The sequence below is a fragment of the Hevea brasiliensis genome, chromosome 10, assembly GCF_030052815.1.
Source record: "Hevea brasiliensis isolate MT/VB/25A 57/8 chromosome 10, ASM3005281v1, whole genome shotgun sequence".
In the NCBI taxonomy this organism is placed as follows: domain Eukaryota; kingdom Viridiplantae; phylum Streptophyta; class Magnoliopsida; order Malpighiales; family Euphorbiaceae; genus Hevea; species Hevea brasiliensis.
In genome coordinates, this window is record NC_079502.1 from 21932447 (window position 1) to 21951542 (window position 19096).

Here is a 19096-nt window from a genome sequence, read left to right on the forward strand (position 1 = left end):
TTCAATGACAAAATGCTTAAGTAAAGTTTATTGTGCACAAACCTGACGTGAGTCGCCTCTAGGCTTCAACTCAGTCTCTCAGACCTTTCAAGTCTTTTTCAGCTGAAACACACAGTTTCACAGTGTTTCAGTACCATAACTTAGCATAAATCCAAAAATAAATTCAAATTCACTTTTATTTAGCTTATATATGCTAAACTTGACGTTCTTTAAAATTTGTGTTTTGGGATTACTATTCACTACACTATTCAAGTCAATTTGTTGACTTTCTAAGGCTTAATAGGTATGGGAACTCCAACTTCACCCACATACCACATTTTGGTTACCAAATTTGTTGGTTTTGGTCATTTTCTCAAAACTTAAGTCTTTTAGGCAAAATTGCAAATTTTCAGTTTTGGTGTCCTAGGTTGCACTGTTCCATTGGTTATTTTTCTGTTAGAATTTGGCAAAACTTCCTTCATAGAAAATGTTTCCTATTGTCTTAAGTTTATTCTCCTTTTTGAATCACTCCAATTGGAGTTTTGTAGCTCAAGTTATAGCCATTTGAACCATGGCTGCCGGATTGGACTTAACCTAGATTTCTGGGCAAATTTTGGTTGTGGCAGTTTTAGGTCATCAACTTTGGGTGGCCAAATGACTTGGTTAATGGCATAATTTGGGTTGGTGTTCTTCATGAAAGTTTTAGGTCTATATCTCATCTGTCCACAGGTAAAATTTCAGGTCATTTAGACCTGACTAGCTCAAGTTATGGCTAAATGAACAAACACTATTCATTTGATCAGTTTGTACAGGGTAGACTGAGAATTTCTAGGTTTGGTCAATTTGTTCACTAGGTTTTGGTCACTTTTTGGGCATGCTTCCTAAATAAAAATTGTGTCATTTAGTGTCTATTTTTATTCCCAATTGGTCTCATACCAATTGGACTTGTAAATTTTCAGTTTTGGTCCCTCAAAGGGACCTTGGTCTAGCTGCCTACAGCATGACCACATTGAATCTGAATTTGCTTTTGGTTCAAACACTTCTAACACACTTCATTTGGTCACAATTGACCATTTCTCACTTCAAACTAGGTCAAAGACATCATTTACAAATTTCTCACATTTTTGTCTCTAAACCCTTAGCGTCCAAAACCCTAGTTCACAAATTCTTTGCATTTAGCTAATTCAAAGCCTTTAACCATAGTCATTCAACTACTTAAGGTTCATATTCCCATCCAAATTAATCAAACCATGCAAATCACACTCCCCACCATGCTGGCCAAAATTTTAGTTTGGTCCTCCACAAATGTTTTTATTTCATTTCATTAGTTTCTAAGTTCATTTAAGTAACTAAACATGCACTTAAAACAGAAAATTGAAAGTTAGAATACCAACCTTAGGTGAAGTCTTTGATCTTCACTTTTTCTTCCAATTTCTCACTTTTTCTTTCCTCTAATCTTCCTTTCTATGGTAATTTAGAAGTTTTCTAGGGTTCAAGGTTAAAATTTATGGAAAAGATTCAAGTTATTCAAGCTTGAATAACTCATCCATGGTGGACAATCATGGAGTTTAGGGAGAGAGAGGGGTTTCGGCTAGCAAGAAGAAGAAGAAGGAAAATGATTTTTTGTTTCTTTATTTTGGATATTTATGTTCTAATTGACTTAGTCCAATTATCAAGTAAATAAAATTTATTTATGACCTCATGTATGATGTCACCATGATGATGTCATTACCTTTTTAACTTTTCTTTTCTTTCTTTTCTTTTTTTTTTTTTTTATTTTTCCTTGGTTCTTTAATTTAATTCCCAACTCTGAAATTTTCTTTTCTCTGATTTTATTTGACAGTTAGGTCAGGAGTCAGCTCTCGGGGTCAATTGACCAAATTGCCCCTCGCCGGTTTAACTCGGTTTGCAAATAATTCAATATTTCTTCCGGCTCCCTGACCTAATTATTTGACTAACTTAAAAATTCTTTTTCATGATTTTCTCTTTTTCACTGTCTTCATAATGGTCCTAAGGACCGCGGATCACATTTTACAGTTCGAAATTTGAGTTTAAATCGACTTTCCAGTTGTTTCCGAAAAGGTCACCCATTGCTATGGCTCTTAGCTCGTTTAACTTCTTATGTTTTGTTTTTCTTATTTATACTTAACTAATTGATAATTACTAATTATTTGTGTTTATGGCTTATCTAGTTGTCTTAAGTGTGGTTCTAATCCCCTCAATTGTCTGGACCGACACTGGTCACCGGAACAGTGAAATATACCAGGCTATGCAAATAGGGGCGTTACAATTCTCCCCCCCTTAAATAAATTTCCTCTTGAAATTTTACCTAGTATCAATCTCTAAACAGCTATGGGTGCTATCTCCTCATGTCCTCCTCTCATTCCCAAATAGCCTCCTGGCCCGAATGATGGTTCCATAGCACTTTTACTAACGGGATCTGCTTGTTCCGTAGCTTCTTCACCTCATAAGCCAGAATCTTTATGGGTTCTTCTTCATATGTGAGGTCTGGATTCACTTCAATTTCTTCCATTGGTAGTACATGAGATGGGTCTGATCGATACCTCCTCAACACAGACACATGGAAGACATTATGTATCTTCTCCAACTCAGGAGGTAGTGCCAAACGATATGCCAAAGGACCCATTCTTTCTAGAACCTCATATGGCCCAATGAAATAAGTACTCAGTTTCCCCTTTCTGCCGAATCTCATAATTCTCTTCCAAGGAGAAACCTTGAGGAATACTTTCTCACCCACTGCATGCTCAATATCTCTTCTCTTCAGATCAATATAGGACTTCTGACGGTCTGATGCAGTCTTAAGTCGATCTCTGATCACCCTGATCTTCTCCTCAGTTTGTTGAACAATTTCGGGCTCAATCATCTTCCTTTCACCCACGTCATCCCAACACAATGGGGTTCTACATTTTCTACCATACAAAGCTTCATATGGAGGCATCCCAATGCTTGATTGGTAGCTATTGTTATAAGCAAACTCAATCAAAGGCAAGTGTGTATCCCAACTGCCCTCAAATTCAATCACACAAGCCTGTAGCATATCCTCCAAGATCTGAATTACCCTCTCAGACTGGCCATCTGTCTGTGGGTAGACTGCAGTACTGAAGTTCAATCTAGTTCCTAGGGCTCTCTGAAGACTACCCCAAAATCTAGAAGTGAACCTAGGATCTCTGTCAGATACGATGGATACTGGCACTCCATGCAGTCTGTAACACCACTATTTGTATAGCCTAGTATATTTCACTGTTCTGGTGACCGAAGTCGATCCGGACAATTAAGGGGATTAGAACCATACTTAAGACAACTAGAGAAGCCATAAACACAAATAATTAGTAACGTTCAATTAGTTAAGTATAAATAAGAAAAACAGAACATAAGAAGTTAAACGAGCCGAAAGTCACAGCGATGGGTGACCTCCTCGGGAACGACTGCGAAGTCATTTTAAACTCAAATTTCGAACCGTAAAAAGTGACGCTGCGGTCCTTAGGACCCTTATGAAAACAGTGGAAAAGAGAAAATCACGAAAAAGAACTGTTAAGCCACTCAAATAATTAGGTCAGGGAACCGGAAGAAATATGGAATTATTTGCAAACCGGGATGAATCGGCGAGGGGCAATTTGGTCAATTAACCCCGAGAGTTGACTCCTGACATAACTGTCAAATAAAATCGGAGAAAAGAAAATTTCGGAATTGAGAATTAAATTAAAGAACTAATAGAAAAAAATAAATAGAAAAAAAAAGAAGAAGATGGAAAAGTCAAAGGTGATGACATCATGCATGATGTCATAAAGGATTAATTAAGTTATTTATTAAATGGGATTTTTGGTCTTCAAAAAGGGGATAAGACTAAAGAAAATAAAACAAAAAAAAAAATTAGAAAAGTGTCTTCTTCTTCCCTTGGTTTGCCGCCCCACCTTCTCCCTCTCATCTCCATGGAATTCTTCCATTTAAGCTTACAATTAAGCTTGATTTTCTCCACTTAATCAACATAACTCCCTTAAATACCTCACTAGAACTTGTAATCTCAACTTAGGAAGAAGAGTATAAGAAGAAAGAAGGGCTAAAGCTAGAGATTGAAGCTTTAAGTTAAGGTTAGTATGTTAACTCCTTATTTTTCTATTTAAATGCATAACTAGTGTTTGAAATGAGCTTGGAACTTGATTAAATGAAACAAATATGGGGGAAGGACCATTGCTGAAATTTTGGTCTGGTTGAAGGGAGTATGAATTGCATGAATTAAATGAGTTTGAATGAGTGTAGAAACCTTAATTAGTTGAATGATTAGCATTAAAACCATTAATGTAGTTAAATACAATGAATTAGTGAGATTAGGGCTTGAATGTTAGGGTTTGTGAACCAAATTTTGGAGAAATGCATAAATGATATCTTTGACCAATTGTGGACTGAAAAATGGTCAATAATGACCAAAGGAAATGTATGGGAATTGTTAGAATGGAAGACAAATTCATAGGTCAACCAACTTTGAAGGACCAAAACGAAAATTTTACAAGTCCAATTGATATGCCACTAATTGGGGATGAAAATAGACATAAAATGACACAATTTTCATTAAGGAACCATGCCTAAAAACTGACCAAAACTTAGTGAACCAATTGACCAAAGTGAAATGAGAGCAGGCTGCCACTGCACAAACTGACAAAATGAACAGTTGGTCATAACTCGAGCTAGATACGTTAAATTGACCTGAAATTTTACCAGTGATTAGATGAGATATAGACCTAAAACTTTCATAAAGAACACCACCCCAAATTATGCCATTAAACTAGTCAAATTATTGAGCAAAGTTGAGTTATTGAACCTGCAACTCTGCAGAATTGCCATTGAGCAGTAAAGTTCCAATGGCTATAATTCTCACTAGAAAACTCCGATTTAGGCTATTCTTGAACCCATGGAAACCTAAGGCATAGTAGAACATTTCGTATGAAGGAAATTAAACCAAATTATGAACTTAACTTGATCAAATTAATGAATGAATTTGGGTCAAAAATCTGTCAGAACCAAAATTGCAGCATGAACAGTGCATGTGAACAGTAATTGTATTTTGGCTATAACTTGAGCTACAAAACTTCGATTGGGGTGATCCAAAAATAAGAATACACTTAAGACAATAAGGAACATTTTCTATGAAGGAAGTTTTGCCAAATTCCAACAGTAGATTGACCAATGGAATAGTGCAACTTCGGAGCACCAAAACCAAAAATTGGCAATTTTGCCAAAATGACCTAAGCTTTGAGAAAATGACCAAAACCAACAAGTTTAATGACCAAAATGTGGTATGTGGGTGAAGTTGGAGTTCCCATACCTATTAAGCCTTAGAAAGTCAACTATTTGACTTGAATAGTGCAGTGAATAGTAACTCGAAACACAAAATTTAAAGAACGTCGAATTTAGCACGTTAGAGCTAGGTAATTGTGAAGCTAAATTTATTTTGGATTTATGTTAAGTTCTAGTACTAAAACATTACAAAATTGTGTGTTTCAGTTGAAAAGAATATCGGGAAGGAACCCGAGGAACCGAGTCGAGGCTAAGGGACGACTCACTTGAGGTTTGTGCACAATAAACCCTATTTAAGCATTTTATCCTTGAAAAATTGATTTAATACGCATTATGAATTTATGAACTTTTGTGTTGCCACCTTGTGATCAAATTGTAACTTTGGAAATTGATTTGATTTTTGTATACAATATTTGAATGAAATGTTTGAAATGGATTTTTGATTCACACTTAGCATGACAGTTACTTATTATTCTTCCTCCATTTATGGGGTTGAGATCGTTTATTTTCCTCCCTCTCTGGCTTGCCAGTTGAGGTTGTGGATCGGATGAGTACTCATTAGCTAGCTAGCCACCTCCCTCATTGATTTCGATTAATGGGGTTGTAGATTCCTTTGTCGTGGTGTACAACACGGCATTGATCGGAAATTTTGTGTCATGACTTAAGTTGTGTATTACTCTGGCAACACTGTGTTTATGAAATTGTTTGACTAAATTGTGTTATTATGAGCATTGTTAATTTGAGAAATATTTAAATTGTGTTTCACCAATGAATGATTTATTTATTGTATTTTAAATTTTTATTGTGCACCACTGAGTATTTTTATACTCAGCGATAGCTTATTTTGCTGTCGCAGATAAGAGCAAGGAGAAAGCAGTGAGTGAAATTTGTTAAATCGAGGACTACTCTGACCATTTTGTACGGGTATTATTTTATACCCTTGTAGATAATCTTGATGTAAATATAAAAATGTTGTATGTATCAATGTAGTTGAGCAGTTGTAAATAAATTGTAATAATATTATTTTGGATTTTCTTCTGTGAATTTAATATTTGTACATATAAATTTCCTGCTTTATGCTTTGTGAATGGAAATATTAAATATTTTGAGATGAGAAATCTTGAATTGTATTGTGAAATTATTTTGAAGTGTGTTGAACTGAGTTGATTGAGTTATTGAAGGTTGGGAGTTGTGAAACATTTTTGGGAGTGTTTTTCTTAGGTATTTGAAGAACGGTTTTCTCCAAAAACAAATGAAACTCTGTCAAAATTTTTATAAAATTTGTGGCAAAATTTAAAATGGACAAAATTTTTACTAGTAATTAAGCTTTGAATAAATGGTTTTTAATTCTCACTAAAATGCTCACCACTTCTAAAATGTAAGAAAATCGTTTTAAAATCCCTTGTAGGGTACTTAATGGGTTATCGGTAGGTGAAGTTCGGTAGTTCATTAAGTATTCTACGAGATCATGTTATGCCTTACGGAGGGGTAAGGTGTGACATGTTTTAGTGGTATCAGAGCTTGGTTTTTCAATAAATTTTGACTATGCATGTGAATATTTCTTTGATAAGTACAACTGCTCAAGTGTCTTTAGTTGATACATATGACATATTTACATCATGAATATGCACTAACGGAGGTGAACCTCCTTTGTTTGATCTCAGGAAGTAGAAATTTTGGGAAAATGGAATGGAAGGAGGAGATCATTCCGAAGAACAATCTATTGAGGCTGAGGTTCAAGGAAGCCCGACACTCGAGCGTGAGTGAGTCACCACTCCGGCTCTGCTCAAAGACCGCGATTTCTGCTCAATTTGTGCAAGAGATGGCTGCATTTTCCAGCAAATGGCGGGTAATGTGCCACCCCAAGCTCGGATGCGATGCTGTAGCACAACCACGACCCTCGGCTCGGCAATATGAAAAGCGATGAAATTTGGGGCCACGAGTTTAAAGGCACCGTGGATCCACGGAGGCGAAACGATGGTTGGAAAGAATGGAACGAGTTTTGAGAAAAGCGCAATGTACGGAAGAGTGAAGTTTGAGTATTCTGTTTCCTTGTTGCAAGGGGATGCGTTTGAATGGTGGAAGACCATCCCCTACTGACTGGTTGAGCCACTGTCGACATGGACAGACTTTTGAGGAGTTCGGCGAAATGGGTTCCCGATGCATATGTGGACATGAAGTTGCAAGAATTCTTGAGTTTGAAACAAGGGAACCAAACTGTAGCAGAATATGAGAGAGATTTCTCAAGGCTAAGCCACTATGCTGGAAGCTTAGTCTCCACCCCCAGAGATAGATGCAAGAGGTTTGAGTCCGGATTAAGGCCGAATTTGAGATGCAAGTCATGGGTTTTCGACATCAGAATTTTGCTGAATTGATTTCACAAGCCCTGAAATTGGAAAGAATAGAATCAGAAGGGGCAGTGAAGAAGGGTTCACAAGAGAAAGAGAAGGCTGAAAAGACTACTGGACAAGCATCTGAAAGTGGTTCTGGCAAGAGGAAACAGTTTGGGGGATCTAGCTCCCGTAGAGGCAGAGGCAGATTTTCTGGCCAAAGACCACCTCGGTCTGGTCAGCCGATCCAACAAGCTTCTCGAGGATCTCTATCGGTCCGGCAGTATGAAACGTGTGGTAGAACTCATGGTGGGATTTGTTTCAAGGCTACTGGTGCATGTTTTAACTGTGGAGGAAGTAGACATTTCTCTAAGGATTGCACTAGTCCGCGCCGGTCTGGATCTTTTGCCACATCTGAAGGATCAACCCAAGTCTCTGCACCTAGAGGGTCACCGTCAGCTGCTAGAGGTAGAGGCCGAGGTAGGGGTCCTGGTAACACCCCTGGAAGTCAAAGCACTGTTAACCAGCCAGCACCCAGTGGTGCACCAGTCAGAGTGTATACCATGCGTCAGAGGGAAGAAGCTGAAACATCAGACGTTGTAGCTGGTATTTTCTCCATCCTTGACCAAGATGTGTATGTGTTATTTGATCCTGGCTCCACACATTCGTATGTTAGTGCTAGTGTGATGTGTTCTACTGCTATTCCGTGTGTACCAATGGATTATGATGTGCTAGTAACTAGTCCATTAGGCCAGGAGGTCAGGGTAAATAGGCTATATAGAGACTGTCCTTTGGTGATCCAAGGACACACTTTTCTGTCTGATTTAATTGAAATGCCCTTCAGAGATTATGACATTATCTTGGGCATGGATTGGTTAGCCAGGCATCACGCCATGATTGATTTGTAGATTGAAGCAGTCACTTTTGGTCTTCCTCGGTATGGTGATGTAGTAATACATGGGGAGAGCGATTATTGCCTTCAAACATCATTTCATTTGCCTTGGCGGAAAAATGATTAGAAAAGGGTGTGAGGTACTTGGCACATGTGATAGACACCCAAGTGGGGAGTCCAAAGCGAGGACATTCCTATCAGATGTGACTTTCCGGATGTATTTCCTGATGAATTACCAGGATTACCTCCAGAAAGAGAAGTGCAGTTTGAAATTGATGTTATGCCTGGTGTAGACCCAATCTCCATAACACCATACAGAATGGCACCAGCAGAACTAAAAGAATTGAAAGTGCAGTTGCATGAGCTGCTTGATAAGGGCTTCATTCGCCCTAGTGTGTTACCTTGGGGAGCGCCAGTGTTGTTTGTAAAGCAGAAAGATGGCACTCTCCGTTTGTGTATTGACTATCGGCAATTGAATAAGGTGACAATAAAGAACAGATATCCATTATCCCGCATTGATGACTTGTTTGATTAGTTAAGGGGTGCAGCTGTATTCTCCAAAATTGACCTGAGATCAGGTTATTATCAGCTGAAAGTATAAGAGCAGAGTATTGCTAAAACTACCTTTAGAACCCGCTATGGCCATTATGAGTTCTTGGTCATGCCATTCGGGTTAACTAATGCTCCAGCTGCTTTTATGGATCTGATGAACACTATCTTCAGACCATACCTCGACCAGTTTGAGGTGGTATTTATTGATGATATATTGGTTTATTCGAGGAATGCAGAAGAGCATGATAGACATATGCGGATTGTACTGCAGACTTTGAGGGAGAAACAGCTATATGCCAAACTGTCGAAATGTGAATTTTGGTTGAAGGAGATAACCTTTTTGGGGCATGTAGTATCAGAAGAGGGTATTAAGGTAGATCCTAGCAAAATTGAAGCTGTCCTTAATTGGAAGCCACCCAGAAATGTCACAGAGATTCGCAGTTTTCTGGGTTTAGCTGGATACTACCGTAGATTTGTGAAGGGATTCTCCATGTTGGCATCTCCATTGACCAAGCTGCTTAGAAAGGATGTGAAATTTCAGTGGACGGACAAATGCTAGCAAAGTTTTGATGAATTGAAGAGATGTTTGACTGAGGCTCCAGTCCTGACTTTACCTACACCGGGTAAAGAATATACAGTTTACAGCGATGCTTCTCATAATGGGTTAGGTTGTGTGTTGATGCAAGATCGAAATGTCATTACCTATGCATCACGCCAGCTGAAACCGCATGAGAGAAATTATCCAACACATGATTTGGAGCTTGCAGCAATTGTGTTTGCTCTTAAGATCTGGAGACATTATTTGTATGGGGAGAAGTGCTACATCTACACAGATCATAAGAGTTTGAAGTATTTGGGCACCCAAAAAGAGTTGAATTTAAGACAGAGGAGATGGTTAGAGTTGATAAAAGACTATGATTGTCTGATAGACTATCAGCCAGGGAAAACTAATGTTGTGGCTGACGCCCTAAGCCGCAAGACTATGGCAAGTCTACGGGTTACTCCCTTGTCTTTGGTACATGAGTTGAGATCATTACATGCCAGTTTACAGATTAATGATGAGGGGCAGACAGCAATTGCATGGCATGTACAGCCAGTGTTAATTGATCAGATCAGAATGGCTGCTCAGAATGATGAAAAGTATCAAAAGTTGTTGGAAGAAGTTCGGCAGGGCAAGAAATCAGAGTTCTCAATCAGAGATGATGGTTTACTGCTACACCAGGGCAGAATGTGTGTTCCTAATGATGTTGATTTGAGGCAGATTATTTTGAAGGAAGCACATGAGTCTCCTTTTGCCATGCACCCTGGTGGTATAAAAATGTATAGAGGACTAAAGGAGCATTACTGGTGGATGGGTATGAAGAGAGATGTGGCAGAGTTTGTATCCAAATGCCTGACTTATCAGCAAGTAAAGGCAGAGCATCAAGTACCAACTGGGTTGTTACATCCACTACCAGTGCCAGAATGGAAATGGGAAAGAATAACGATGGACTTTGTAATGGGACTTCCGAAGACACAGAAGGGTCATGATGCAGTATGGGTCATTGTTGATAGACTGACTAAGTCTGCTCATTTTCTGCCAGTTCGGATGGACTATAGTTTAGAAAGATTGGCCAAGTTATACATTGATGAGATTGTGAGACTTCATGAAGTGCCAGTATCCATTGTATTAGACAGAGATCCTAGGTTCACTTCTAGATTCTGGGGTAGTCTTCAGAGAGCCCTAGGAATTAGATTGAACTTGATCGCATTCCACCCATGCATGCATGGCCACCCGAGAGGGTAATTCAGATTTTGGAGGACATGCTACGGGCTTGTGTGATTGAGTTTGAGGGTAGTTGGGATACACACTTGCCTTTGATTGAGTTTGCTTATAACAACAGCTATCAATCAAGCATTGGGATGCCTCCATATGAAGCTTTGTATGGCAGAAAATGTAGAACCCCGTTGTGTTGGGATGACGTGGGTGAAAGAAAAATGATTGGACCCGAAATTGTTCAACAAACTGAAGAGAAAATCAGGGTGATCAGAGATCGACTTAAAGCTGCATCAGACCGTCTGAAGTCCTATATTGATTTGAAAAGAAGGGATATTGAGTATGCAGTGGGTGAGAAAGTGTTCCTCAAGGTTTCTCCTTGGAAGAGGATTATGAGATTCGGCAGGAAGGGGAAACTAAGTCCTCGTTTTATCGGGCCATATGAGGTATTGGAAAGAGTGGGTCCTTTGGCTTATCGTATGGCACTACCTCCAGACCCATCTCATGTACTACCAGTAGAAGAAATTGAAGTAAATCCAGACCTCACATATGAAGAAGAACCCATAAAGATTCTGGCTTATGAGGTGAAGCAGCTACGGAATAAGCAGATACCATTGGTAAAAGTGCTGTGGATCCATCATTCGGGCCAAGAAGCTACTTGGGAACGAGAGGAGGACATGAGGAGACAACACCCACAGCTATTCAAAAATTGATACCAGGTAAAATTTCGAGACGAAATTTATTTTAAGGGGGGGAGAATTGTAACACCCATATTTGTATAGCCTGGTATATTTCACTGTTCCGGTGACCGATGTCGGTCCGGACAATTAAGAGGATTAGAACCATACTTAAGACAGCTAGAGAAGCCATAAACACAAATAATTAGTAATGTTCAATTAGTTAAGTATAAATAAGAAAAACAGAACATAAGAAGTTAAACGAGCCGAGAGTCACAGCGATGGGTGACCTCCTCGGGAACGACTGCGAAGTCATTTTAAACTCAAATTTCGAACCGTAAAAAGTGACGCTGCGGTCCTTAGGACCCTTATGAACACAGTGGAAAAGAGAAAATCACGAAAAAGAATCATAAGCTACCAAATAATTAGGTCAGGGAACCGGAAGAAATATGGAATTATTTGCAAACCGGGATGAATCGGCGAGGGGCAATTTGGTCAATTGACCCCGAGAGCTGACTCTTGACCTAACTGTCAAAAAAAATCAGAGAAAAGAAAATTTCGGAATCGAGAATTAAATTAAAAAACTAATAGAAAAAAATAAATAGAAAAAAAAGAAGAAGATGGAAAAGTCAAAGGTGATGACATCATGCATGATGTCATAAAGGATTAATTAAATTATTTATTAAATGGGATTTTCGGTCTTCAAAAAGGGGATAAGACTAAAGAAAATAAAACAAGAAAAAAATTAGAAAAGTGTCTTCTTCTTCCCTTGGTTTGCCGCCCCACCTTCTCCCTTTCATCTCCATGGAATTCTTCCATTTAAGCTTACAATTAAGCTTGATTTTCTCCACTTAATCAACATAACTCCCTTAAATACCTCACTAGAACTTGTAATCTCAACTTAGGAAGAAGAGTATAAGAAGAAAGAAGGGCTAAAGCTAGAGATTGAAGCTTTAAGTTAAGGTTAGTATGTTAACTCCTTATTTTTCTATTTAAATGCATAACTAGTGTTTGAAATGAGCTTGGAACTTGATTAAATGAAACAAATATGGGGGAAGGACCATTGCTGAAATTTTGGTCTGGTTGAAGGGAGTATGAATTGCATGAATTAAATGAGTTTGAATGAGTGTAGAAACCTTAATTAGTTGAATGATTAGCATTAAAACCATTAATGTAGTTAAATACAATGAATTAGTGAGATTAGGGTTTGAATGTTAGGGTTTGTGAACCAAATTTTGGAGAAATGCATAAATGATATCTTTGACCAATTGTGGACAGAAAAATGGTCAATAATGACCAAAGGAAATGTATGGGAATTGTTAGAATGGAAGACAAATTCGTAGGTCAACCAACTTTGAAGGACCAAAACGGAAATTTTACAAGTCCAATTGATATGCCACCAATTGGGGATGAAAATAGACATAAAATGACACAATTTTCATTAAGGAACCATGCCCAAAAACTGACCAAAACTTAGTGAACCAATTGACCAAAGTGAAATGAGAGCAGGCTACCACTGCACAAACTGACCAAATGAACAGTTGGTCATAACTCAAGCTAGACAGGTCAAATTGACCTGAAATTTTACTAGTGATTAGATGAGATATAGACCTAAAACTTTCATGAAGAATACCACCCCAAATTATGCCATTAACCTAGTCAAATTATTGAGCAAAGTTGAGTTATTGAACCTGCAACTCTGCAGAATTGCCATTGAGCAGTAAAGTTCCAATGGCTATAATTCTCTCTAAAAAACTCTGATTTAGGCAATTCTTGAACTGATGGAAACCTAAGACATAGTAGAACATTTCGTATGAAGGAAATTAAACCAAATTATGAACTTAACTTGATCAAATTACTGAACGAAGTTGGGTCAAAAATCTGCCAGAACCAAAATTGCAGCATGAACAGTGCACGTGAACAGTAATTGTATTTTGGCTATAACTTGAGCTACAAAACTCCGATTGGGGTGATCCAAAAATGAGAATACACTTAAGACATTAAGGAACATTTTCTATGAAGGAAGTTTTGCCAAATTCCAACAGTAGATTGACCAATGGAACAGTGCAACTTCGGAGCACCAAAACCGAAAATTGGCAATTTTGCCAAAATGACCTAAGCTTTGAGAAAATGACCAAAACCAACAAGTTTAATGACCAAAATGTGGTATGTGGGTGAAGTTGGAGTTCCCATACCTATTAAGCCTTAGAAAGTCAACTATTTGACTTGAATAGCACAGTAAATAGTAACCCGAAACACAAAATTTAAAGAACATCGAATTTAGCACGTTAGAGCTAGGTAATTGTGAAGCTAAATTTATTTTGGATTTATGTTAAGTTATAGTACTAAAACATTGTAAAATTGTGTGTTTCAGTTGAAAAGAATATCGGGAAGGAACCCGAGGAACCGAGTCGAGGCTAAGGGACGACTCGCTTGAGGTTTGTGCACAATAAACCCTATTTAAGCATTTTATCCTTGAAAAATTGATTTAATACGCATTATGAATTTATGAACTTTTGTGTTGCCACCTTGTGATCAAATTGTAACTTTGGAAATTGATTTGATTTTTGTATGCAATATTTGAATGAAATGTTTGAAATGGATTTTTGATTCACACTTAGCATGACAGTTACTTATTATTCCTCCTCCATTTATGGGGTTGAGATAGTTTATTTTCCTCCCTCTCTGGCTTGCCAGTTGAGGTTGTAGATCGGATGAGTACTCATTAGCTAGCTAGCCACCTCCCTCATTGATTTCGATTAATGGGGTTGTAGATTGCTTTGTCGTGGTGTACAACACGGCATTGATTGGAAATTTTGTGTCATGACTTAAGTTGTGTATGACTCTGGCAACACTGTGTTTATGAAATTGTTTGACTAAATTGTGTTATTATGAGCATTGTTAATTTGAGAAATATTTAAATTGTGTTTCACCAATGAATGATTTATTTATTGTATTTTAAATTTTTATTGTGCACCACTGAGTATTTTTATACTCAGCGATAGCTTATTTTGCTGTCGCAGATAAGAGCAAGGAGAAAGCAGCAGAGTGAGCTGCTGTTAAATCGAGGACTACTCTGACCATTTTGTAAGGGTATTATTTTATACCCTTGTAGATAATCTTGATGTAAATATAAAAATGTTGTATGTATCAATGTAGTTGAGCAGTTGTAAATAAATTGTAATAATATTATTTTGGATTTTCTTCTGTAAATTTAATATTTGTACATATAAATTTCCTGCTTTATGCTTTGTGAATGGAAATATTAAATATTTTGAGATGAGAAATCTTGAATTGTATTGTGAAATTATTTTGAAGTGTGTTGAACTGAGTTGATTAAGTTATTGAAGGTTGGGAGTTGTGAAACATTTTTGGGAGTGTTTTTCTCAGGTATTTGAAGAACAGTTTTCTCCAAAAACAAACGAAACTCTGTCAAAATTTTTATAAAATTTGCGGCAAAATTTAAAATGGACAAAATTTTTACTAGTAATTAAGCTTTGAATAAATGGTTTTTAATTCTCACTAAAATGCTCACCACTTCCAAAATGTAAGAAAATCATTTTAAAATCCCTTGTAGGGTACTTAATGGGTTATCGGTAGGTGAAGTTCGGTAGTTCATTAAGTATTCTACGGGATTATGTATGCCTTACGGAGGGGTAAGGTGTGACACAGTCTCACAATCTCATCAATGTACAACTTGGCCAATCTTTCTAAACTGTAGTCCATTCGAACTGGTAGAAAATGAGCAGACCTGGTCAGTCTGTCAACAATGACCCAAACTGCATCATGACTCTTCTGTGTCCTCGGAAGTCCCATCACAAAATCCATTATTATTCTCTCCCATTTCCATTCTGGTACTGGTAGTGGATGTAATAACCCAGTTGGTACTTGATGCTCTGCCTTCACTTGCTGACAAGTCAGGCATTTGGAAACAAACTCTGCCACATCTCTTTTCATACCCATCCACCAGTAATGCTCCTTTAGCCCTCTATACATTTTTATGCCACCAGGGTGCATGGCAAAAGGAGACTCATATGCTTCCTTTAAAATGATTTGCCTCAAATCGACATCATTAGGAACATACATTCTGCCCTGGTGTAGCAGTAAACCATAATCTCTGATCGAGAATTCTGGTTTCTTGCCCTATCTGACTTCTTCCAATAGCTTCTGATACCTTTCATCATTCTGAGCATCCATTCTGATCTGATCAATCAACACTGGCTGTACATGCCATGCAACTGCTATCTGCCCATCATCATTAATCTCTAAGCTGGCATGCAATGATCTTAACTCATGTACCATAGACAAAGGAGTAACTCGTAGACTTGCCATAGTCTTGCGACTTAAGGCGTCAGCCACCACATTAGCTTTCCCTGGCTGATAGTCTATTAGACAATCATAGTCTTTTATCAACTCTAACCATCTCTTCTGTCTCAAATTCAACTCTTTCTGGGTGCCCAAATACTTAAAACTCTTATGATCTGTGTAGATGTAACATTTCTCCCCATACAAATAGTGCCTCCAGATCTTAAGAGCAAACACAATAGTTGCAAGCTCCATATAATGTGTCGGGTTATTCCTCTCATGCAGTTTTAGCTGGCATGATGCATAGGCAATGACATTTCGATCTTGCATCAATACACAGCCTAACCCATTGTGAGAAGCTTCACTATAAACTGTGTATTCTTTACTCGGAGTAGGTAAAGTCAGGACTGGAGCTTCAGTCAAATATTTCTTCAATTCATCAAAACTCTGTTGGCATTTATCCGTCCACTGAAATTTCACATCTTTTCTAAGCAGCTTGGTCAATGGAGATGCCAACATGGAGAATCCCTTCACTAATCGACGGTAGTATCCAGCTAAACCCAGAAAACTATAAATCTCTGTGATATTTCTGGGTGGCCTCCAATTAAGGATAGCTTCAATCTTACTAGGATCTACCTTGATGCCCTTTTCTGATACTACATGCCCCAAGAAAGATATTTCCTTCAGCAAAAATTCACATTTTGACAATTTGGCGTATAGCTGTTTCTCCCTCAAAGTTTGTAGTACAATCCGCAGGTGTCTATCATGCTCTTCTACACTTCTCGAATAGACCAATATATCATCTATGAATACCACAACAAATTGGTCTAGGTATGGTCTGAAGATAGTGTTCATCAGATCCATAAAAGCAGCTGGAGCATTAGTTAACCTAAATGGCATGACTAAGAACTCATAAGGGCCATAGCGGGTTCTAAAGGCAGCTTTAGCAATACTCTGCTCTTGTACTTTCAGCTAATAATAATCTGATCTCAGGTCAATTTTAGAGAACACAGCTGCACCCCTCAACTGATCAAACAAGTCATCAATACGGGGCAATGGATACCTGTTCTTTATTGTCACCTTATTCAACTGTCGATAGTCAATGCATAACCGGAGAGTGCCATATTTCTTCTTTACAAACAACACTAGCGCTCCCCAAGGTGGCACACTAGAGCGGATAAAGCCATTGTCAAGCAGCTCTTGCAACTGCACTTTCAACTCCTTCAATTCTGCAGGTGCCATTCTATATGGCGTTATGGAGATTGGGTCCACACCAGGCATAACATCAATTTTAAACTGTACTTCTCTTTCTGGAGGTAATCCTGGCAATTCATTAGGAAACACATCCGGAAAGTCACATACTGTGGGGATGTCCCTCAATGCTAGACTACCCACTTGGGTGTCTATCACATGTGCTAAGTACGCCTCACACCCCTTCCTAATCATTTTTCTGGCCAGTGCAGCTGAAATGATGTTTGAAGGCAATAACTGCCTCTCCCTATGTATTACTACATCACCATACTGAGGGAGACCAAAAGTGATCTTTTCGCCATACCAATCATCGCATGATGCCTGGCTAACCAATCCATGCCCAAGATAATGTCATAATCTCTGAAGGGCATTTCAATCAAATTGGACAAAAAAGTGTGTCCTTAGATCACCAAAGGACAATCCCTATATAGTCTATTTACCCTGACCTCCTGGCCTAATGGACTAGTTACTAGCACATCATAGTCCATTGGTACACACTGAATAGCAGTAGAACACATCACACTAGCACTAACATACGAATGTGTGGAGCCAGGATCAAATAACACATGTACATCTTGGTCAAGGATGGAGAAAATACCAGCTACTACGTCTGATATTTCAGCCTCCTCCCTCTAACGCATGGTATACACTCTGACTGGTGCGCTACTGGATACTGGCTGGTTAATAGTGCTTTGACTTCCAGGAGTGTTACTAGGACCCCTATCTCTGCCTCTACCTCTACCAGTTGGCTGTGACCCTCTAGGTGCAGAGACTTAGGCTGATCCTTTAGATGTAGCAGAAGGTCCAGACCGGCACGGACTAGTACAATCCTTAGCAAAATGTCTGCTCCCTCCACAGTTAAAAGATGCACCAGTGGCCTTGAAACAAACCCCACCGTGTGTTCTACCACAAGTTTCACACTGCCGTACAGATAGAGCTCCTCAGGGTACTTGCTGGGTCTGCTAACAGACTGGGGTGGTCTTTGGCCAGAGAATCTGCCTCTGCCAGATCTATGGGAGCTGGATCCCCCAAACTGTTTCCTCTTCCTAGAACCACTCTCAGGTGCTTGTCCAGTAGTCTTTTCGGTCTTCTCTTTCTCTTGTGTACCCTTCTTCACTGCCCCTTCTGATTCTATCCTTTCCAATTCCAGGGCCTATGAGATCAATTCAGAGAAATTCTGATGTCGAAAACCCATAACTTGCATTCTCATATTCGGCCTTAACCTGGCCTCAAACCTCTTACATCTATCTCTGGGGGTGGAGACTAAGCTTCCAGCGTAGTGGCTCAGTCGAGAGAAGTCCCTCTCATATTCTGCTATGGTTCTGTCCCCTTATTTCAAACTCAGGAATTCTTGTAACTTCATATCCACATATGCATCGGGGACCCACTTTTGTTGAAACTCCCTCAAAAAGTCTGACCAAGTAAGGACTGGAGGTTCTACCAGGCTGTGGGGGATCGTCTTCCACCATTCATACACATTCCCTTGCAACAAAGAAATAGAATACTTGAATTTTAGCTCTTCTACACACTATAGCTTCCTGAAAACCCGTTCCATTCGCTCTAACCACTGTTCTGCCTCCAGTGGACACACAGTGCCCTTAAACTCGGTGGCCCCAAATTTCATCAATTTTTCATATTGCCGAGCTGAGGGCTGTGGTTGTGCTATAGGTGCTTGCATCTGAGCTTGGGGTGGCACATTTCCTGCCATTTGCGGGAAAAATGCAGCCATCTGCTGTGCAAACTGAGCAAGAAACTGCGGTGCTGGAGTAGGAGCTGGAGTAGCTGACCCACTCACGTCCTGGAGTGCTAGGGCTTCCCCTTGAACCTCAACCTCAACAGATTGTTTTACGGAATGATCTCCTTCTTCCATTCCATTTTCCCAAAATTTCTACTTCCTGAGATTAAACACAAGGAGGTTGACCTCCGTTAGTGCATATTCATGATGTAAATATGTCATATGTATCAATTAAAGACACTTGAGCAGTTGTACTTATCAAAGAAATATTCACATACATAGTTAAAATTTATTGCAAAACCATGC